General features: G+C 52.2%; 1 protein-coding gene across 5 annotated transcripts in view; it reads left to right on the forward strand.

The window, feature by feature from the left end:
- The window catches only part of PPP6R2 (protein phosphatase 6 regulatory subunit 2), a 72,457-nt gene continuing 49,965 nt past the window's right edge, over positions 1-22,492 (forward strand). For 4 of the 5 annotated variants that reach the window (XR_014887510.1, XR_014887500.1, XM_085240459.1 and 1 more), the window contains exons 1-2: positions 1-195; positions 17,820-17,946. The gene's annotated coding sequence lies outside the window, so the exon portion shown is untranslated. The remainder of the gene's footprint in view (positions 196-17,819; positions 17,947-22,492) is intronic. The other variant, XM_085240632.1, reaches the window with a different exon arrangement.

Raw genomic sequence — 22,492 nt, forward strand, 5'->3', positions numbered from 1 at the left:
CCAACTCTGCTCAGTCCAGCCCCGGGGCCGCCGCCATTTTGGAGTCAGCCTTGCTCCCGCTGCCCGCTGTCAGCGCAGCCCCGGCCGCGCCGCCCCTCCTCGATCCGCGGCCCTATGCCCCGCGGGCAACCCCGCAGCCAGGCAGCGCCTCACCGCGGGCCGGAGGGCAGCGTCCGGACCCTTAATCAACAACAGGTAAAGAACCTTAGAGCCGAGCTGTCAACGGGCCGCGGCCTGCGCGCTCCTCCGCCCTCACGGTTCCGTCAGCGCCCGCTTCGGCCCCGCTCTGATTTCTGCCATCGCGGAGGTTTTGCGGGCGCTGATCGCGGAGCTCCGGGGCCTGGCGGGGCTGTGCCGGCACGCAGCCGTAGGAGGAAGTGGGACCGTCTGTGAGCGAAAGGAGAAGGTTTTTGCTCTGCTGGTTTTGCTCTTTAATACGGGAGAATGAAAAAAAAAAAAAAAAGGGAGGTTCTGTCGTTGTTTTGGTGTTTGTCTGCCTAAATGCTGCTGTGCTCAACGGAATAATAACGATGTAAAGCCTTGGGAGGGTGGTAGAGCGACTTCTGTAGCAACCCATAGGTATGGTGGTAAGCAGCGTGAGATTTTGGAGCGCGTTGGCTGCGGGCGATCCGTGGCAGTGCTGGAGGTGACAGAGGGTTGGGTGAGGAGGAAGCAGTTTGGGGTTGGGAATGCTTTGCTCGTCATGCGTTTGCTTTGAGCTGTTTTTGTGGCTTAGGCAGCCTGTATGGGGTTCGAAGGTGAGATCCTGTGTTGGAACTGTGGGACAGTGGGGTGGGATGGGTGGAACCGGAGCGATGTTTGGCCCTGCAAACACAAGGAGAAGGCAGCAGATGGGAGCACAGCGCTCAGCAGAGCTGTGGTTGTGCTGTGGGAGGGCTGGGCTGTATTTCTGAGTTCATAGTTCAGAGCCGTTGGAGGCCGTCGGATAGAAGTGAATCACGGAGGGTGCTATCTTTAGATGCTCACGCTTTTTGTTCCCGTTGCATTCGTCTGCAGACAGAGAGCTTTGAAATTCATGCTAGGGAGCTGCAGGTTGCTGCTGCCGGTGCCTGTTCTGCAGAGGGAATATCTGAAGCTAAACTCTGTGCTGGGATGGATGGGGACCAACTGGGTTGGATGGATGGATGGATAGCTGGAATCCCTGCCAGGTAGCACAGGAGGTGGGAGCACTTCCTTACCCTTCTCCTCATAAGGGAGACATCCCAGCTACAGCTGATGGTGTTTTCCCGTGCCCCGTGGAAGAAACTCTTCCTTCCATGTTTGCTGCTGGCGTTTATTGGCTGTCAGCTGAAGTGTCAAAGAGAAACCAAAACTGTGTGCCTCTCCTGCGAGGCAGCAGGGTGTGAGAGTGCTGCAAGATTCCAGCACAGAAAGGCATTCAGTTTAAAGGGGAGATGGGCTTGTTAATTTTCTGCTTCTGGTAACGAGGCCTGTGATGTGTAAGTGTGAAAGCTGTGGATTATGCGTTGCAGAAAATCGATTTGTGTATGTAATCAAGAAGTGTTTTCTTAACGTGCTGGCTTAGAGTCTGAGATGTTGGTGCCCAAAGGGCAATAGCTGAGAGCAGCACCGTGAAAATGGGTGAATGGGAATGCTGGGAGAGAACAGAGTGTGTTGGTGTGGGAAACGCTCCTGAGACGACAGCAGAGTGACCAGAAGAACGGGCAAATGATGGGCTGGGTGGCACAGGAGGTGGGTGGGCACAGAGTGAAGCAGAGCTGAGCAGCCCATGGCACTCGTGGGAGCTTCAGCAGGAGGAGAGCACAGGGGAGCTCCGGTCGCTTGGCTGGATGGATGGGAGGTGATTGGAAACTTAATTGAGGAGAGCAGGGTTGATAGACTGTGTTAGGAGTGATGTCAGTGCCCTGTCTGTGCAGGCAGACACCGGGCTGTGGTTTTGCTCTCAGCCCTGCTGATGGGGCAGCACTTTCTGTCCCTCGTTACGTTTGATAGATTTGGGAATCCACAGGGCTGCTTATTACCTCCTCTTCATGGGAAATCCATGGATGTGAGTGGGTTTATGGAAGGATCAGGGAAAGAATGAGGCCTCTGTGTGACCAACAAGGGATTTTGAGTGTCTTCTTCGACTCAGTGCTATTAGAAACAAACATATATCGTTCCTTGTCCGCGCTGCTTCTGAGCTGCTTGTTTCTTTAATTGTGCTTTCCTCCTTCCTCCCCGCGTTCCTCCCACTCCCCCCCCACTCCTTGTTTTGATCTGCTGAGGCAGCCAGCAGTGCAGCAGCCAATATTGACATTATTCCTACATGCCTTGGCTATTTTTACCTGTGTGTTAACTCTGGCCTGGGGGACTTTCAGACAGATACATAAAGGGGAAACCGAGCTTCATAACCAAGGTGAAAATTACCAGATTAGCAAAGCTTGGATTTGTTGCAGAATTTGGATGCCAGACATCACGTGTGGAGTTCAGGTTTGCAAGTTGGAAGCGTGACATCACTGATGGAAGCACTCTTTGCTGCACAGAAGGGGAAGCAGGAAGGCGTGAGAAAATATCATTACGGTTAAAGGGCAAAGCTCAAGGAGTTCTTTAAGCTACGAGGCACAGCTCCGGACTCTTCGCTTACCTGGGCAAAGGAAGAAACCTCCACCAGCTTCAGCTCTGCTTGGTGGGGTGGGAGGTGATCTGTGCTGCTGGCAAAACTCACCGAGCATCCCAGCTGCTTGCACTGAAGGTTTTTGTTCTGCTGGCAAATGACTGCTGCTCTTTCAGTTGTGCCCATGGAAGCCCTTTCTTTTCTCCTTTTCCCCTCTCACTTCTGCAGTTTGCTGCTTTACAGAGCATTTATGAAATCACTTTGATTGTGATTTTATTGGGCAGAATCAGCAGTGATAGCAGCGAGGCAGAGGGAGCAGCACAACGCTGCACAGCACTGCTGGAGGAAGGGGGAAAGGAGCACAGCGCTTCAGTCTCAGCCTCCGTGTTGTCTTCTTTGGTTATGTTAACAGGGAGCACGTCTGGTGGATGTATCCTGAGGTTTTCTGATAAATGCCTTCAGTTCTCATCTGTGTGATTTGTTTTTTTCCTTCCTTTTCATTCCGGATCACCTGGCAGAACCTGTGGGTTGCTTCAGTTTCATAATCCCACATGGGCTGGATGAGGAAGGTTGTGCTTCCGTAGTTGCTTACTGATTCGTTTTATTCCTTCAGCAGATCCTTGGGTGCCCCATGTGATGTCATTCTTCTCTCTTGAAGCAATTTTTACAGGGCAGACTGAGGCTGTAAGCTCTCAGGTTGGAAACTGGATGGGGGGGGAATGGCTTTAAATGAAAAGAGGGGAGATTGGGGTCAGGTGGGAGGGGAATTCCTTCCCCCGAGGTGGAGCTGAGGGTTCCCCATCCCTGGAGGTGCTCACAGGAGAATGCAAGGATTCACAGAGGAGAGGAGGAAGAGAGCAGCTCTCTCTGTCTGCATTTAAATAAGGTGTGGTTCTCATTTGATTACTCTGAGCTTGCAGTGCAGTGAGTTCTTGGTTCATCCCATCCTGTGTCAGAAGGCTGCTGCTCTGCTGCCTGCTTTGGCTCCGCTCTCCCAGTGTGGAGAGGTAGCAGTGCTAACAAGTTTGTGTTGCATTAAATCACACCCAGCACAACAAACAGTTCACGAAGCACTGACACTTCAGCTGCTGAGCTGCACAGTGCCCAGTTTGTGGTCAGCAGGTGCTCAACCAGCACTCCGCTTCACAAATTGGGGAGCTCTAAATGACGGCTTTCAGGTCAGCTCTATTGCACGTTACCCTCCTGATGTTATGTGTCTGCCAAGCGTCTCTACAGGCTGGGAGGAGCAGTCCTTGAGAGCAGCCCTGCACAGGAGGACCTGGGGGTCCTGGTGGGTGAAAAACTGAACAGGAGCCAGCAGTGTGATCTTACAGCTCAAAAAGCAAGTGGTGTCCTGGGCTCCATCAGCAGAGGGGTGGCCAGCAGGGACAGGGAGGGGATTGTCCCTCTCTGCTCTGCCCTGGTGAGGCCCCATCTGCAGCACTGCGTCCAGGTGTGGGGCCTCCAGTACAAGAAAGACAGGGAGCTGTTGGAGAGGGTCCAGAGGAGCCACAAAGATGATCAGAGGGCTGCAGCACCTCCCTACAAAGCCAGGCTGAGGGAGCTGGGCTTGTTCAGCCTGGAGAAGAGGAGGCTGTGGGGTGACCTCATATCAACCTTCCAGGACCTAAAGGGAGCCTACAGACAGGAGGGGAGTCAACTCTTGGAAAGGGGAGATAGCAGGAGAAGGGGAAATGGTTTGAAGTTGAAGGAAGGCAGATTGAGGTTGGATGTCAGGGAGAAGTTCTTTGCTCAGAGAGTGGGGAGGTGCTGGACCAGCTGCCCAGAGAGGCTGTGGATGCCCCGTCCATCCCTGGAGGTGTTCAAGGCCAGGTTGGATGGGGCCCTGGGCAGCCTGGGCTGCTGTGAAATGTGGAGGTTGGTGGCCCTGCCTCTTTAGGGAGTGTTGGATCTTCACGATCCTTGAGGTCCCTTCCAACCCAAACCATTCTGTGATTCTGTTGTGGTGTTTTTAGTTGAACATGGATGATTCTTTTCCATAGTGCTCAGTTGTTTCTTATTATTCACGTGCTCTGTCAGTCCTTTGCTGCAACTCTTCATAGCATTCCATTGTCCGTGGTATGCACTCAGTGCTCTCTTGTCTTTTTATTTCCTGCCATGAGTTTCTCAGCCTTTTTTTCCATAATGTTGTGTTTCAGACTCTGCCTTCATTTTCCATGGGCTGGGGGTCACTGCAGCTGTGATGTAAACACCAGCATCAGAGGTAACTTTGGGATTCCTTCTTAGTCAGCAAAGAGAAACAGATGCTTATTTTCTTCTAATGCCAAAGTCTAAAATAGAGTTTTGCCATAGAAGTGCTCATCTCTCTCCCACCACAAAGGGAGATGGGGTGACTAATTGAGGTTAGTCATCTGTAGAATGAATATCTGTGCTGCTGGTGGGATCGAAGCTGTTCAGATCTGTGTGCTGGAGACCTCACCCCACTGCATCTGTCCTCCTGGACTGAAGGTTAATGGGTGTTTGGTGCTGTGTTACACCCTCAGCTCTGCTTGGTGATTCTTCTTCCTCTTTCATAACTCACCGGTAGGTCTGAGGTGGAAAGCAGCAGCTTTAAATGATGGGGAGCCATCCAGATAACAGTTTAAGACCAACGTGATGGAGCAAACTTGAGATTTTGCCATGTGCCTGATCAGCACGGTTGGATTTGGAGGTGGTGGTTGAGGCACACGGAGGACAAGCAGCGTGCTGGCTTGGATCATCAACAGGCTGTGAGCTCTGTGGGTTTCTCTGTGTCCCTTCAGCTGCGGCACGAAGAGGAAGCTGAAGTTTGCCATTGCTATTGGAAATAAAAACCTTTTCCTTTTCTAAAGGTAATTCTGAGCAGTCCTGGGCACTATTCCATGCATCTCAGTTCTGCAGAGGGTAAGGATGAAGCAGCAGAGTTGCTTACAAACATGCAGACTGGTTTAATTGTGCAGCAAAGTGCCCAATGTTTTCAGGATGCAGCGCCAGGAAGAGATGCATATTTGCTTTCAATTGATGCTATGCTGTACCCGCTGTTTCCTCTTACAACACAGGCAGCTAACTGCATTACTTCTGCTTTTCCTGTTGCTTCTGTCATCTTTGTTTTTAGCTAATTGCATTCGCTATGAAATAACCCTTTCATATAATTAGCGTGGAGATCTGGAGCGTGCGAGTGCTGGTTTGTACAATACCTGTAAGGAAGCATTAGGCTGGACTGATGCAGTTCCTGAGAACAAAACTATGTATTTTTTTTATTTAGAATAGAAGGGGCAATATAGATGTTGAGTGTTGGCTTGGGGTTGAGTTTTTACAAGGAATTTGGGAGGGAAAGGGAATCAGTCACCTCCATGTGGCAGCACAAGTGGGGAAAGCATCATTGCACGGCCAGGTGGGTGGGTTCTGCCATCACCATGGGTGTGCTGCCTTCACAGAATCCTACAACGGCCTGGATTGAAAAAGACCACAATGATCAACCAGTTTCAACCCCCCTGCAATGTGCAGGGTCAGCAACCAGCACCAGGCTGCCCAGAGCCACATCCAGCCTGGCCTTGAATGCCTTCAGGGCTGGGGCATCCACAGCTTCCCAAGCTGCTGGTGAACTAAAGGCAGCACTTGGAGAAGCAGGAGGGTCTCCAAGGCCCCTGGTAAGGATCAGAAGGAATGGCTTTGCACTGAACGCTGTGCTCGACGGATGGTTTGATGCGTGGAAGGCACTTCTTGCTGGAAGGAGAGCACTGCAGAGTGAGTGTTAGCTGCTCTGGGTGCCTGCTGGGGGGGGATGGAGGAGCTCTGAAGATGTGTGAGCTGGAAGCCAAGGAACACAACGTGCAGTTATTGGAGTGGATGCCTTTTCTGGTTCACAGTGATGTGAATGCAGCTTTGCTGGGAGGTGAAGGTAGAAACTGCCTCGAGTGCTGCTGCTCAGGTGAGCTTTGAGTGTGACATGCATGTGCATTTCTGAGCTGAGCCCTTGTCACTGAGTGGTGATTGCAGTGGTGTCCTGGGCTTCATCAGCAGAAGGGTGGCCAGCAGGGACAGGGAGGGGATTGTCCCTCTCTGCTCTGCCCTGGTGAGGCCCCATCTGCAGCACTGCGTCCAGGTGTGGGGCCTCCAGTACAAGAAAGACAGGGAGCTGCTGGAGAGGGTCCAGAGGAGCCACAAAGATGAGCAGAGGGCTGCAGCACCTCCCTACAAAGCCAGGCTGAGGGAGCTGGGCTTGTTCAGCCTGGAGAAGAGGAGGCTGTGGGGTGAGCTCATATCAACCTTCCAGGACCTAAAGGGAGCCTACAGACAGGAGGGGAGTCAGCTCTTAGGAAGGGGAGAGAAGAGCTGGACAATGGGAAATGGTTTGAAGTTGAAGGAGGGCAGATTGGAGTTGGATGTCAGGGGGAAGTTGTTTGCTGTGAGAGTGGTGAGGTGCTGGACCAGCTGCCCAGAGAGGCTGTGGATGCCCCGTCCATCCCTGGAGGTGTTCAAGGCCAGGTTGGATGGGGCCCTGGGCAGCCTGGGCTGCTGTGAAATGTGGACGTTGGTGGCCCTGCCTCTGTTGGGGTGTTGGATCTCCATCATCCTTGAGGTCCCTTCCAACCCAGGCCGTTCTGTGGTGAGGTGAGGCCTTGCTCGATGCTGTGATCAGAGTTGAACCCAGAGCTGCTGCTCTGCTCCTGCAGCACGCGCTGTGTTTGTGTTTGCAGAGGCAGCCTGCTTTGTGATGGACTTTTATGCAAGATTGATGCTGAGGAGCACCACGGTCACACAGGTGTTGGTTTCTCCTGCCTGTTTGAAGACGTTGTGGCTGGGAGAGGTGCATCTGAAGCCCACAGCTCTTGAAAAGTGCAACAGGAAATCTGAGTTTGCAAATGCTGCCAGCGCAGCGCGGTGCTTCCTTTGTGGCATTGCTTAATGCAGCGTCTGCAGCAGAAAGCACAGCGTTGAGGTGCAGGGGGCTGCGTGGGAAGCAGCAGGCCAAGTGCAAAACACTGCTCCTGCAGCCTGGGAAGTGCCAGCAGGTTATTTTGGAGCTCACGTAGTGAATGCTGTCCCGATCACCTTCCCATGTTGCTCTTCTTGTTGCTTGAACACTGCGTGGCAAACATCACAGCCTGCAGGTGAGCAGTGGGCAGTCCTACAGGAGATGGCAATCAATGATGCAGCCCCGTGATTCTGTGCTGCTTGGATCTGACTGTGTGAGAGCTTTTTAATATTCAAATTCTGTTTAAAAAAGAGAGGGCTGTGCAAATCCTGTCCTTAACATGGGGCAGGGCACCAATGAGGCTGTTGGACCAGATAAAAGACGAGGGTAAAGTCAGTGATCAAAACAAAGTGCTGCTCGATAGCATCTCTTTATTAGAGAACTTCAGAAGCACGGAATCATTAGAAGTAACTCTTAATTTTGTGTGCATATTTGTGCAGCAGGGAGGCCTTCATTGCCTGCCTGCAGCAGTTTATTAAGAGAAGGAATAATCCCTTCCTGTGCTCAGTTCTCTCACAGCGTTTGTGCCTTGCTACAAACATAGGTGTCTTCCCCTTGTTAGTTAGATGCTAAGGGCAAAGGCAGGAATTAATATCCCTAATTCAGAAGGGGAAGACAGGAGCAGGCTCTTGGCTAGCAAGTGAAATACTATTTTGGTTAAGATTAATTTTTACCCAATAATTATAAGCATATCTCAGTAATTGCAGGTCAGCAGCTCAGGCCTGGCAGTCTGCAGGAGCTGAAACACCTCTCATAGAATCCTGGAATCCCAGAGCTGTGGGAATGGGAGGGAACCTCTGCAGCTCCCCCAGTGCAGCCCCCTCCAGCAGTTCACCCAGGACTCTCTTAGCATCCCCAGGACCCCCGTAAGACCCCAAGATCCCTCCAGGACCCACCCCAGATGTCTGAGGACCCCCCCAGGACTCCCCTCTTCTCCTTGTTGCCCTCTGTCTCCACACTGATGGCCAGGATTTGAGAGGTGGCGAGGGGGGGATGGGATGGGACCCCCACAATGGGCTTAGAGACCCCCTGGTCAGTGTGAGCCCCCCACAGATGTGCTCAGGACCCCTCTGATGGCCTCTAGGATTCACATGGTCAGTGTGAGCCCCCCACTAAATGGGCTCAGGACCCCTCTGATGGCCTCTAGAACTCGCATGGTCAGTGTGAGCCCTCCCCAAATGGGCTCAGGACCCATCTGATGACTTCTGGGACCCCCATGGTCAGTGTGAGCCCTCCCCAAATGGGCTCAGGACCCATCAGATGACTTCTGGGACCCCCATGGTCAGTGTGAGACCCCCTCTAAATGGGCTCAGGACCCCTCTGATGGCCTCTGGGACCCCCACGGTCAGTGTGAGCCTCCCTCTGATGGGCTCTGGGACCCCCGTGGTCAGTGTGAGTCCCCCTCTAAATGGGCTCAGGACCCCTCTGATGTGCTCTGGGACCCCCATGGTCAGTGTGAGACCCCCAAAAAAGACTCAGGTCTTCCAGATGCACTCTGGGACCTCCATGCTGGGGGGGTGAGACCCCCAGTTTGGGCTCCTGGACCCCTACAATGGGCTCAGGGACCCCCATGATTGGTGTGAGATCCTCTTGGTTGGTGTGGGACCCCCCCCTTCCCCTCTTCTTTATCTGAGGACGTATCAAGCTGTAGACCGATATGTAGTATGAATAGGTAGAGATGGGCACCTCTGCTGGGCTGTGCATTGGCTGTGAGGGCTCTGCTTTGTGTGGCATTCTCAGTCCTACCACAGGCTGAAGACAGGGAGGATAGTGATGAATGAGCAACGTGTCTACGTGAAATTCTGGTGTTCAAATCAATGTTTTATTCATGGTGTGCAACTTCGAAAGGCGTCCTGGAGCTGCAGTGATGACTTGCAGGATTTCATAGAGAATTCTTCCTGGGTTATGTCCCTTGGTGTTACTGTCACTGAAGCAGCAGTTGGTTCTGGGCAGGGATGGGCCCAACGGTATGATGTTAATTTGGGAGCAGAGGAGGCTGCTCTGAGCTCATTTGTGCTCCTGTAATAAGGTCAGCTCTCAGTTCCTTCATTTCCTGCAGCTTTTGCTTATGGAACTGTGTTCTTGCACCAAAAGCCCACTTGTGTTTGCTGCGTGAGCTCTGTTTGTTTCACAGAAAACACAATTCCTGCTTTCCTCATGGCTTTGTGCTCTGTTTTTCCCAGTAATATTGAGCTAAGATTGCAGTGTAGCACCAAGGTAAGCACAGCTTTGCCTCAATGTTTGATCTTGGGAGATCAAGACTCAGCAAACCTGCAGAAGACAGATTCATATCTTGCTGTTTCAGGGCTTAATTGCTTGCAACAGGCCATACCTAGAGGAGCGCTCTGCACTGCCTGCTCTCATTGGTGTGATGCTGGGAGGGATTGGAGCGGAGTCAACCAGGGTTTGGCTGTCAGGATGGATGGAGAGCTGTTTGCTCAGAAGGGCTCCTCCACCATAAAGCTGAATTTCCTCTTGCTGTCAAAAATAGCATGACTCCAAAGGGCAGGCGTGATGCCAAGCTGAATTTGGAGAAGTGCATGTTAAGGAAGCCTGAGTCCTTCCAAGTTACAGATTGAGCAGGCTGGAAAGAAGTCAGAGCTTGGTGAAGAAGATCCTTCTGTACTTCCTGCCTTTAATTTTCTGTTGTGTTTTTATTTTTAACGTTGCCTTCCTGTGGCTCAATGGGCAGCTCCTGTGCAGGGAACACAGCTGGCAGTGAGGTCATGGCACTGCCCAGAGAGTTGCCTGTTCCCCATGCAGCACTGCTCCAGCTCCTCCCCTTTAATACTTAAAGCAGCCAAAAGGCTAGAAGCCCGTGCTGGAAGGTCATGGAATGGTTTGGGCTGGAAGAGCCTCTGCCAGGTCTTCAGAGCAGTGAGCAGAGACCCCCACAGCTCCATCAGTGCTCAGAGCCCTGAGCGTGGCTGTGTGCAGGGATGGGGCAGCAGCAGCTCTGTGAGCAACCTGTGCAGTGCCTCGCTGCCCTCAGCCCAAAGACCTTGCTCTTTACGCCCACTCTCAGTCTTCCTCTGTAGTTGGAAGCCATCTCCTCATGTCCTGTGACACAGAGGCTGCAAAAGAGTGCATCCCCTCCTTCCCCACAGCCTCTTTAGATACTGAAGGCCGCTCTCAGCTCTCCCTGCAGCCTTCCTTTCTCCAGCTGCACAGCCCCAGCTCTCAGCCTGTCCTCGCTGGGAGCATTTCCATCCCTGGGCCCCTCTTTGTGTCTCTCTCTCCTCTGGCCACACTCCACCAGGTGGGTGTCTGTCCTGTGCTGAGCAGTGCTCCAGGTGAGGTGCCCCAGCACAGAGCAGAGGGGCAGATCCCCTCCCTCACGCTGCTGGCTGCAGTGCTGTGGATGCAGGCAGGCTCTGCTTGTCTCTCGGTGCTGGGAGGGCACAGTGGTGCCTCGTGGTGCTGCCCTCAGCTGTCCCCCCACACAGGGCCTTTTTGGCAGGGCTCTGCTCCATCCTTCCATCCCCCAGCTCATGGTGAGGGGTTGCTATGACCCAAGTCAGACCTTGCGTTTGGATTTATTGAACCTCGTCAGTCTGATGTAGGATCCTGGGCTTAAATGCAGAGTGAAACTGAGAAAAAGCTCCTGAAGCTCTTGAGCAGCATCTGATTTCTGGAGATGCTGAGGATTTAAACCCAGGGAGGCGAAGGCTGCTGATGTTGCACTGCACCAACTGTGCTTCAGCACCAAAAGGTTGGAAGGAGCTGCAGGGCAAGTAGTCTGAGTGCTGCCAGCAGCTGTGCTCTGGGAGGTCACAGCAGTGAAATCCTTGAGAAGCCAAAGCCAGGCATGGCACAGCAAAAGGGAAGAAACAGCACGAGCAAGTTCAGAGTGCTGAAATGCATTCAGAAGATGGTAACGTCTAATTCATGCTCCATACAGCTTACATTAAAACCTTTTTCTTATTTTCTTCAGGATTTCTCAGTCTGATCAGGCTAAAATCCTAAACAGGAGCTGATGGGGAGGAGATTGGTGAACAGCTTTGCTGACAACTCGTTCCTTGTTCCTGCTCTTAAGCATGTAATGCTGTTCTGGTCGCCTCCTGTGCTGCAGCTGTGGAGTACTTGGAAAACCACAGACATCTCCACGACTTTGGTTCTTCCCTTTCTGAATGATGCACTTGCCTGTCCTTTGGCAAATAGCGTAGTGTAACTTTTGAAAGAATGAAGTGAAGCACGTCTGGGATGCACAGCGACCCAAACCCAGGGTTAGCAGAGTAGGGGAGGGACAGGGAGATCAGCAGACTGGGAACTGCTGGTGAGAGCCCAGCTGAGGGTGCAGAGATGGTGGAGGCCTGGGGCAGCTCCTGCTGGGGACAGGCTGAGAGCTGCGGGGCTGTGCACGTGGAGGAGAGAAGGCTGAGGGGAGTCTGAGCAGTGCTGGTGGATATCTGAAGGGTTGGGGTCAGGAGGAGGGGGCTGGGCTGTGTTTGGTGGTGCCCAGCACCAGGACAAGGGGCAGCGGGCACAGACTGGAGCTCAGGGAGTTGTGTGTGAGTGTGAGGAAGAGCTCTGTGCTGTGAGGGTGGCAGAGCCCTGGCACAGCTGCCCAGAGAGGTGGGGGACTCTCCTGTGCAGAGATCCAAACCTGCTGGGATGCTCTGTGGGGAAACTGCTGGGGGGTTGCACTTGGGGGGAGGCAGAGGTCCCTTCCACCCCCATAGCTCTGAGGTTCTGAGGTATGGCAAGGGGAGCGGACCAGGTGAACTCTGGAGATGCAGAATGAAAGAGACATGAGAGGAACTGATCCTGGAACAGAAATCTGTTGGCTTGTGCCCTTGTTAAGGTAAAAGCTGCTAACTGTAAGCTGTGCACAAACATCCTGGTTTTGTGTGAGTTTGCCGTGCCTCTAAGCCTTCCCGTGGACGATGCTGGGGGTGGTTGTGTGCCCCAGGACCACACAGCTGGGCTGTACCTCTTTCGTGCAATCCCAGAACGTTTTGGGTCGGATGGGATCTTTAAAGGCTGCCTGCAGTGAGCAGAAACCCCCACAGCTCCATCAGTGCTCAGAGCCCTGAGCGTGGCTGCGTGCAGGGATGGGGCAGCATCAGCTCTGTGAGCAACCTGTGCAGTGCCTCGCTGCCCTCAGCATGAAGACCTTGCTCCTTACATCCAATCTAAACCTCCCTCTGTTAGCTGGAAACCATCTCCCCCAATCCTATCACACAGAGCCTGCCCAAGAGCCCGTCCCCTTCTATCCTATAGCCCTCCCCCCCTTAGCCTTGTTTGCTGGAGAACTGAATCATTCTGGTTGTGCATCCCCCGTGGGTGTGTGCCAGTTGCAGAGATGGGAGCTCATGCTGGAGTGTGGGTGATGGTGTTTTTGCTTTCTGTTTCCTGGCTTTTTCAGAGCCAGCTTTAGTGGTTCTGTAGCTTGCCAGTGAGCATCGGGTTGAGTTTTGGAAGGCATTTCCTTAGCTGGTTCTGTGATAGCCCAATTGCTTGCTGATTTTATTTCAAGGTCTGTTTGAATGAGAAATACTCTTCCTTGAATGATGGTCAGAAGTGAAGCAAAGGAAAAGGGAGCAAGCAGGAGAACATGGCTTAAAAGTCCAGCAGCAGAGCAGTGCTTTCACCATGTGCACAGCTGGGGTAATTAACAAGTAGGATTGCTGGAAAGAAGCTGCCTTTTCTTGTGCAGCTTCTGTTGCACAACCAGACTTGGGACAACTGAATGATCCAGGATCTGGGGATAATGTTGGTGCTGAAAATCCTGGGGAATAAATGGCTGTGAGGCAGCAGCGTGGTGTTATGTATTAAACTGGCAGCTTTCCTCAGCCTGTTGGTTGCTGAGCAGCTCGGCACATCTTTAAAATGGATCATAGTTGACCGAAAGTGTCAGCTTGGGAGTGTGAATGAGCAGGATGTGACGTTGGTAAGGGGGGAAGTGAGTGGAAAGGCAGGGGATGGCTGCTGTAGATCACAAGGTGATGCTTGGCATGTTCTTAACACTGGGAAAGAAGCGTCAGGACAGCGTTTGGGGCTCTGGCAGCAAACGGTAGCCAGGGCTGCATCAGCAGAGGGGTGGCCAGCAGGGACAGGGAGGGGATTGTCCCCCTCTGCTCTGCCCTGGTGAGGCCCCATCTGCAGCACTGCGTCCAGGTGTGGGGCCTCCAGTACAAGAAAGACAGGGAGCTGTTGGAGAGGGTCCAGAGGAGCCACAAAGATGAGCAGAGGGCTGCAGCACCTCCCTACAAAGCCAGGCTGAGGGAGCTGGGCTTGTTCAGCATGGAGAAGAGAAGGCTGTGGGGTGACCTCGTATCAACCTTCCAGGACCTAAAGGGAGCCTACAGACAGGAGGAGAGTCAGCTCTTAGAAAGGGGAGATAACAGCAGGACAAGGGGAAATGGTTTGAAGTTGAGGGAGGGCAGATTGAGGTTGGATGTCAGGGGGAAGTTGTTTGCTGTGAGAGTGGTGAGGTGCTGGACCAGCTGCCCAGAGAGGCTGTGGATGCCCCGTCCATCCCTGGAGGTGTTCAAGGCCAGGTTGGATGGGGCCCTGGGCAGCCTGGGCTGCTGTGAAATGTGGAGGTTGGTGGCCCTGCCTGTGGTGGGGGGTTGGATCTCCATGGTCCTTGAGGTCCCTTCCAACCCAGCCGTTCTGTGGTTCTGTGACTGGGGCCATCAAGACAACGACTGGGGCCTCGCAGCCTACTGCAAGTGGTTTTTGGTAGGCCGCAGCATTGAGGCCATAAAACACAGCCCTGGATTTCAGGCTGCACTGGGCCGCGTGCTGCTCACACCCAGCTGCTCCTGAGCTGCAGGTGGAACTGCTGAAGGAGTTCACATCCAGCTCACAAAGCATCCTGCAGCCTCTGCCATCGCAGCACGCTGTTGTGTGCATGGGGCAGCTCCTCTCAAACACCACACAGTGCTCGGCCAACAGCTTGAAATAGCTCCTGGTCTCGGTTACTGCTATAATTACCCGTGTCATTTCATCTGTCTCATGATTTGCATATCGTTTTGCAGATGTCCAGATGGAGAGGAAGATAAATTTGCAGTCGTTCTGAACCTGAATTTGCGAAGAACTCGGTTTTTAAAGTGAAATTTGCTGCTGAGGGTTTGGCACGCAGAGCAGGGGCTGAGGTCAGCACTGAGTGCAGAGGAGCAGCACGTGTCCCACCCTGCTGTTAGCAGAAAAGGGTGGTCGTATAAAGATGTTAATGGAAGATGAATTGCTGATGGAAGAGCTGTGGTCCTGCAGTCCAAGGACTGTGATAAGGCAGCTGCTGCTGGATGCCAGGCAGTGCTGTTGCTGCAGCAATGCTGTCAGCCTGCAGGTTACCTGGAGGACCTTTAAATCGTTGTCTGAAACACCATTTTGCTACTGTGGGATGCATTGAGACCAGTGCTGGGTCAGGAAGGGGAACCTTTCAGCTTTGGTGGGGCAGGAGTCTTTGTGCTGTTAAACAGGATGATGGAGTTGATAGAGGAGTTTGGGTTTTGCCCACAGATCAAATGGTGCCTGGGCAGCTGTTCAGCTTTTGGCAATTTCTGTGAAGTTTTGGGTGATCTGAAAACACGCAGGGAATGAAATTCCCTTTTGACAGTGGCACGAAGAGGCAGCAGAAGCTTGAGGAGGGAACTGAAGGGAGAGAACTGGTCGTAACTCTGAGTTATATGGCAATAGATCCCCAAATTATCTGTTAGTTTCCTTTGCTGATGTGTTGTTTACTGCCTCAGTGTGCTGCTGTGGGAATCCTGAGCTTCCTATGGCACTGCTGAGCCTCAGAGGGGTGGCTGGATGGATGATGTGTGTGCTGGAAGGCAAGGAAGTGGAAAAGAGCAACAACTGTGGGACTGGTTTTAGGGTTGCCTGTGGCCTATGAGTGGGATGAGGGGTTTTAAGGATTAAAATCAGCCTGGAAGGTCTGAAGTGATGATCCAAGTCCATGATGCTCGTGTGTGCACTGCAGCCCTGGCTGAGGGCCTTTCCTTAGGAGTTTTCTCTGTTTGTGAGGGGATTTCCCAATGAGAGACATGCACAGAGCGTGGCTCACAGCTTTAAGGTGCTGGAGCTGACAGCAGAGTATTGCAGAGCTGTGAGCAGCTGACTGCTCTGGGGAGGCTGAAGCCTTGGGGAGCTTTCCAGGACACAGTGGAATCATAGAATCCTTAGAGCTGGAAGGGAATTCTGAGAGCCATCCGTCCCAACTCCCTGCAATGCACAGGGACAACACAGCTCCATCAGGCTGCCCAGGGCCTGATCCAGCCTGGCCTTCAAAGCCTCCAGGGATGGAGCATCAACCACATCTCTGGCAAGCCGTGCCAGTGCCTCACCACCCTCACTGTGAAAGACTTTTTCCTTACATCCAACCTAAATCTCTCCACACTTGAAGCCGTTTCCCCTTGTTCTACCAACACAGACCCTGCTCAAGGGTCTGTCCCCTCCTTTCCTGCAGCTCCTTGTTAGATACAGGCTGCTCTCACATCACCTCGCAGCCTTCTCTTCTCCAGCTGCACAGCCCCAGCTCTCAGCCTGTCCCATGAGAGCTGCTCCGTCCCTGAGATTATTTTTGTGAGAGAAGAGCAAAGGTGAAGAAGAAAAGCAAGGAAGAAAAAGAGAAAGGTGTTTTTAGTAATTTTATATCTATTTGGTAACGTGGCTGATGAAACACTGTAAATCTGCAGGCTCTTGGATTCCTTTACATTTTGCTCATGCTGAAGTTCCTCAGGTGCTTTGCCAGCCTTTCCCTGCGCAGCAAAAGTGTTCCAATCCCTTCTGACAGCTGTTTGAAAGGCTTTGAAGCTGGAAGTCATTAAGCAATGATGAGCAATGGATTTATCAGCCCTTCATTCCTCGTATAACAGCTTCATTATTTGCTGGACAACTGAGAGCTCCTTTTTTCAGGGATATGAAGCCACGGAGCAGGCGGCGATGGGCAGTGGGATTGTTTGTCCTTGGTGCTGGGATTCCAGCCCAGACTGACCAGAACTGAGGTTGGAGTGACGCTGTGCTGCCTGCAGGGCCAAAAGTGGGGCTGGATGGGATCTTTAAAGGTCGCCTGGTCCCACTGCCTGCATGAGCAGAGACCCCCACAGCTCCATCAGTGCTCAGAGCCCTGAGCGTGGCTGTGTGCAGGGATGGGGCAGCAGCAGCTCTGTGAGCAACCTGTGCAGTGCCTCGCTGCCCTCAGCCCAAAGACCTTGCTCCTTACGCCCACTCTCAGTCTTCCTCTGTAGTTGGAAGCCATCTCCTCATGTCCTGTGACACAGAGGCTGCAAAAGAGTGCATCCCCTCCTTCCCCACAGCCTCTTTAGATACTGAAGGCCGCTCTCAGCTCTCCCTGCAGCCTTCCTTTCTCCAGCTGCACAGCCCCAGCTCTCAGCCTGTCCTCGCTGGGAGCATTTCCATCCCTGGGCCCCACTTTGTGCCTCTCTCTCCTCTGGCCACACTCCACCAGGTGGGTGTCTGTCCTGTGCTGAGCAGTGCTCCAGGTGAGGTGTCCCAGCACAGAGCAGAGGGGCAGATCCCCTCCCTCACGCTGCTGGCTGCAGTGCTGTGGATGCAGGCAGGCTCTGCTTGTCTCTCGGTGCTGGGAGGGCACAGTGGTGCCTCGTGGTGCTGCCCTCAGCTGTCCCCCCACACAGGGCCTTTTTGGCAGGGCTCTGCTCCATCCTTCCATCCCCCAGCTCGTACTGATGGTTGGGGTTACTGGGGGTGCAAGACTTAACGTGAGCTTTCTTCTGAAATGGGGTAACGTGATGCTGGGCTCAGCTCTGAGCTCCATGCAGGGCAGCCTGGGCTGACCCTGGGCTGTGCCAGGGTGGGGGCTGAGCAGGTTGAGTGCAGCCCAGCTCTGTGCCAGCCCTGCACTCCAGGAGCTGTTCCTCTACTGGCTGCCTTGCTGCCTCCATAGCGATCGGGGCCCCAGGCTGGATGTGAAATACGTCTATTGTTGCTGCAATTATTCTTGGAACAAGTGAAAATGACCTTTTAGGTTTCCTTGACAACCTATAACTTTCTTTTGAAGTGATGTCAAGAAAACAAACGTGTTCTTGACTGAGGTACAAGTCTCACAGCTGAGTCTGAGGGCTGCAGAGCAAAGGGGCTGTTAACCCCTAATGCAGTAGGGCAGGGGTAATTAAAAAGAGTTCATTACAAGTTTATCTGGTGGCCAGTGATGGCTTTGCAGAGTGTGTGTCACATACAGCCTAACTCCCTGTTCTGTTTGAATAAAGGGATGTGTGGCAGCTTGTTTGGAAAAGTTGTTGACCCTCAGTTCCCTCTGGTTAACAATAACTTTCTAACGTTATTTTTTTTTTCCAGGATAGACAGAGGGAATTCACACTGGATGAAGATAATTATCTGAAGCTGGGTGTATTCCAGGAACCATAACCCAAATGTTTCTCTGTCTGTGGAGAAGATCTCACGTTTGAAATCACTTCTACTGAAGGTACTGCATCTGCCTTTCCTTTTAGCTGGAGTGGCTGTGAGTGAGATTGTTCTTCGTATTCAATACCTGGAGGAATTTGAGAGGGACCTGTGGTGCTGCTGGGAGGCTCCTGGTGAGGTTCTGTGATCTAATACAGCAAAGACAAAGAGCTCTTACATGAATGAAGGTTTCCCAGAGGGACTGGGCTGTGAGTGGTGGTGTCTCCTATGGCAAAGCACTCGTTCTGTTCAGCCTGTGAGAAGGCATTCTTAAAGCTCCCACAAGGGCTTGGGAGAGTTGTATAGGTGATCTGTGAACAGAGGTGCTGCTGGAGCTGGTCATGGTTGGAACAGCTTGTCCACAGAGGTTGTGGGTGCCCAGTTTCTGGAGGCATTCAGGGCCGTGGGATCATGAGCAGCCTGACCTGATCCCCTCCAACCAAAGCTGTTTCATGATAGCTTTGGTAGCTGCCACACCTGCTGGTTTGAAACAGGAGAAAATGGTTCTAGAAGCCATTTAAAAGCTGTAGCACGTGGGTGGTAACAAGATATTTGTGGTCATCTGTGCCAGCAAAATATAGAGAAATAGAAAACAGTTGGCAGTCACAGTGCAGCCCACTGACAAGCACTGTTGTTGTGGAAATGTAGCTGGCTCAGGGCTGGGATCTGCTCCCACCGGGGACATGGGGGGAGATCAGCAGTGTGAGGGGACACTGCCAGTCATCAGCTGAGTGCTTTGTTCTGAACCAGAGTGGCTGCAAAGCGTTTGGGTGGGGAGGGGGGGGATGACAGGGGGTGTCCCTTACAGACCTCCTTCCTGAGAGCTGCTCTCACAAACCCACAAAGTGTTTGAGGAGAGCAGAGCTTTGGGACTCCGTAATCTCCTATGGCAGTAAGTTCCACAGGGTTTTTTCTTCCTGTGTGGACCCTAATCATAATTAATGCTTGGTTCTGCCTGTTTTATAATTGGATGCTCGATATCTTTGACGTGACTCCATTCTTTGGCTTGTAGGAAGCTGTAAATATCCCTTCAGTTCATCTCCTCAATCCCATTTGTGCCTTTCTTGATCTCTGCTGTTTTTCTGAGCTGAACTCATCCATCAAACTGAGCTGAATGCATCTTCCCTGGGAAGCTGTGCGTGTTCTACTTCTGCTCAGTCTCTTTCAGGAGGCGCTGCTCCGACCAGCTGTACTTGTTCCAGCTCTGTTGGCTCTTCTGACAGAAGCAAACCAGACCGGCGCTCGAGATGCAAACACACGATAGTCAGAAGTGATGTCATCCCTTCTGTTTACTTGCTTATTATTCTTCCTTGTGATAACTCCTGATGCTCCTTGTTCCCTCTTGTCCTATCACTCTCATCCTGTTTCTAAGCTCCCTTTATGAGGGGAGGTCTCCGTGCAGCTGTCCAATCTCCAGGCTGTACTCCCCTCCCTCAGCCTGCCCCACACAGAGCTGCTGCGGCGTGGGTTGAAGAGAGGGAACAATTTCTAGCCCTGCAGAGAAGGACCTGGGGGTCCTGGTGGGTGAAAAACTGAACAGGAGCCAGCAGTGTGATCTTACAGCTCGGAAAGCAAATGGTGTCCTGGGCTCCATCAGCAGAGGGGTGGCCAGCAGGGACAGGGAGGGGATTGTCCCTCTCTGCTCTGCCCTGGTGAGGCCCCATCTGCAGCACTGCGTCCAGGTGTGGGGCCTCCAGTACAAGAAAGACAGGGAGCTGTTGGAGAGGGTCCAGAGGAGCCACAGAGATGAGCAGAGGGCTGCAGCACCTCCCTACAAAGCCAGGCTGAGGGAGCTGGGCTTGTTCAGCCTGGAGAAGAGAAGGCTGTGGGGTGAGCTCATTGCAGCCTTCCAGGACCTAAAGGGAGCCTACAGACAGGATGGGAGTCAGCTCTTGGGAAGGGGAGATAACAGCAGGACAAGGGGAAATGGTTTGAAGTTGAGGGAGGGCAGATTGAGGTTGGATGTCAGGGGTAAGTTGTTTGCTGTGAGAGTGGTGAGGTGCTGGACCAGCTGCCCAGAGAGGCTGTGGATGCCCCGTCCATCCCTGGAGGTGTTCAAGGCCAGGTTGGATGGGGCCCTGGGCAGCCTGGGCTGCTGTGAAATGTGGAGGTTGGTGGCCCTGCCTCTTTAGGGAGTGTTAGATCTTCATGATCCTTGAGGTCCCTTCCAACCCAAACCATTCTGTGATTTTGTGTGATTCTTCCCAGAGCAGTCAGCACTGGCACAGGGCAGTTGGGGGGGTCCTCTGTTCCTTGGGGGTGTTCCAGAACCGTGGGGATGTGACACTTGGGGTCGCAGTGGGATGGGGTTGGAGTTTGACTTGATGATCTTAGTGCTTTGTTCCAACCTTCGTGCTTTTCTTTAATATCAATCAAATATGCAAAATCCCAGTTGGGGATTTCAGGTGAACCATCGATCTGTCCTTGTCTGTCTGTACATTTTCAGCTGTGTGTTCACAAATTGCATAACAGTTTGCTTTAAGCAAACTTTCTGTAGTCGGACTTGAAGTTCACCAGATGAAACGGTGGCTTTGATTCCCTGCAGTAGTTGTTTAGCAGCTGTGTTTTAAAGCTGTAAAGCTCTTTGAATACTGTCTAGCTCCAGTGATCTGTTGTCATCCGACTCACAGGTGTGTTCTGAACCTCTCTTTATCAATTCTACAATCAGAGGAAACCTCTCCTTTCACAAAAAAACATTATTCATGCTTACAGAGAGACAAAAGAATGAGAATTTCATATTAAAAAGTGGAGTGAAAGCCTCATAGAAGCCAGTTCATTTCAGGAATCCGTGCCTGGTAAGTCTGGAGAGGCTGAAGGATGTGAGACCCAGAGAGGATCTCCACCCGTGGTACAGTGCTGACACTTTTCCTTCGTGTTTTCACTAAAGAGAAGTCTAAAGAAGGACTCAGGAACGTTCTCTTTTTGGAAACATGCAGGATAATGTACTGCTCTCAGCACTTCCATGTGTTTCCACTTAGTTACTAAGTGGAAAACGTTCAGTCTTTTATTTTATCAGGAACGGGCTTAAATAAGCTTAACTAAGGAGTCTGTAAATCTCGGTCATTTCCTCCCAGTTTCCAGGAGGAGATGCCAGCACTCATTTCTGGTCCTCCAATGGATGTTTTTGCTGATCTTGTTGTATTGAGAGCATTCTGGAAGGTAGGAGATGGGTGTGCTGTGCATGTGCCCATGTGCAGATAGCAAAGCTCAGGGCAGCTCTGCCAGTGGTACAGCAATAATGCCAGACAAAACAATGCAGATGTGGAAGACCCAAATTCTCTCAATCCCTTTCCAGCCTCGAGGGTCTCTTTCCAGCCTTGAAGGTGATTCTGTGGTTCTGTTCATGGTTCCATGACTTCAGAACACACACAGTTAGAGGACTCTGTTTTTCTTCATGTTGTTAATCATCTACCCCAGAGTCTGTGCTGTCACAGGTTGCTTTGTGTGTTGTGCTGGTTCGTGTCTGAAGCCTCTGCATACTTTCTAAATATTAAAAAATTCCTGCAGTGTAGTGTTGGCAAATAGAGAGTCTTTGAGTGACAGCTTAATTCTACAGCAGTTAATCTTCAGAAATGACATTGCATGGTTAGAGGGAAGTCGTCTCCTGACATCCTTAGGCTTTTCCCCATGGTTGGATGCTGCAGCTCAGAAATAACGTAGGCCCTTTGTGGAGGGTCTTCAGATGTCTGCAGCTGCGTGTGGGGTGAGCACCAGCACCTGTGATGTGGATGTCAGGACAAAGGCACACTGCAGATGTTGGACCCTCACCTTAACTGTAAGCATAGCATGCCATTGCATACCATCTCTGCAGGTGTCTGATACCCACCATTAACACGGAGTCACAGAATGGTTTGGGTTGGAAGGGACCTCAAGAATCATGGTGCTCCAACCCCCTGCTGCGTGCAGGGCCACCAACCTCCACATTTCATAGCAGCCCAGGCTGCCCATCCAACCTGGCCTTGAACACCTCCAGGGATGGACGGGGCATCCACAGCCTCTCTGAGCAGCTGTTCCACTCACCACTCCCATAGTAAAGAACTTCCCCCTGACATCCAACCTCAATCTTCCCTCCTTCAACTTCAAACCATTTCCCCTTGTCCTGCTATTATCTACCCATTAGTTTATTTTAATAACCCAATAGAAAGGTGGTGGCTGGAAACATTTCACCATCTGTTCCTGTGTGGAATGACCAGGCTAATGAGATGTGGCTCCTCGGAGGTGTGCGTGTCATCCTTCTTGCCCACAGAGCAGGGGGAGGTAGAGGAGACGTATCACTGCCTGGAGTGCTCTGCAGGGTGAGAGATGAGTTTATGGACAGTCTTAATCCTGCTGCAGGATTGCCAAAGCTCCTCTTGCTCAGTGCCCATCTGTAGGATCATCCCACTTCTGTACTCTTTCTTGTTGCCTTTTGCACTGCTGAGGGCAATCTGTGGACTGGACAAGCGTCACAGAATGAATCATAGAATGGCCTGGGTTGAAAAGGACCACAATGATCACCCAGTTTCAACCCCCTGCTATGGGCAGAGCCACCAACTTCCATATTTAATACCAGACCAGGCTGCCCAGAG

Source organism: Meleagris gallopavo, chromosome 1, assembly GCF_905368555.1.
Source record: "Meleagris gallopavo chromosome 1, MGAL_WU_HG_1.1, whole genome shotgun sequence".
In the NCBI taxonomy this organism is placed as follows: Eukaryota; Metazoa; Chordata; class Aves; order Galliformes; family Phasianidae; genus Meleagris; species Meleagris gallopavo.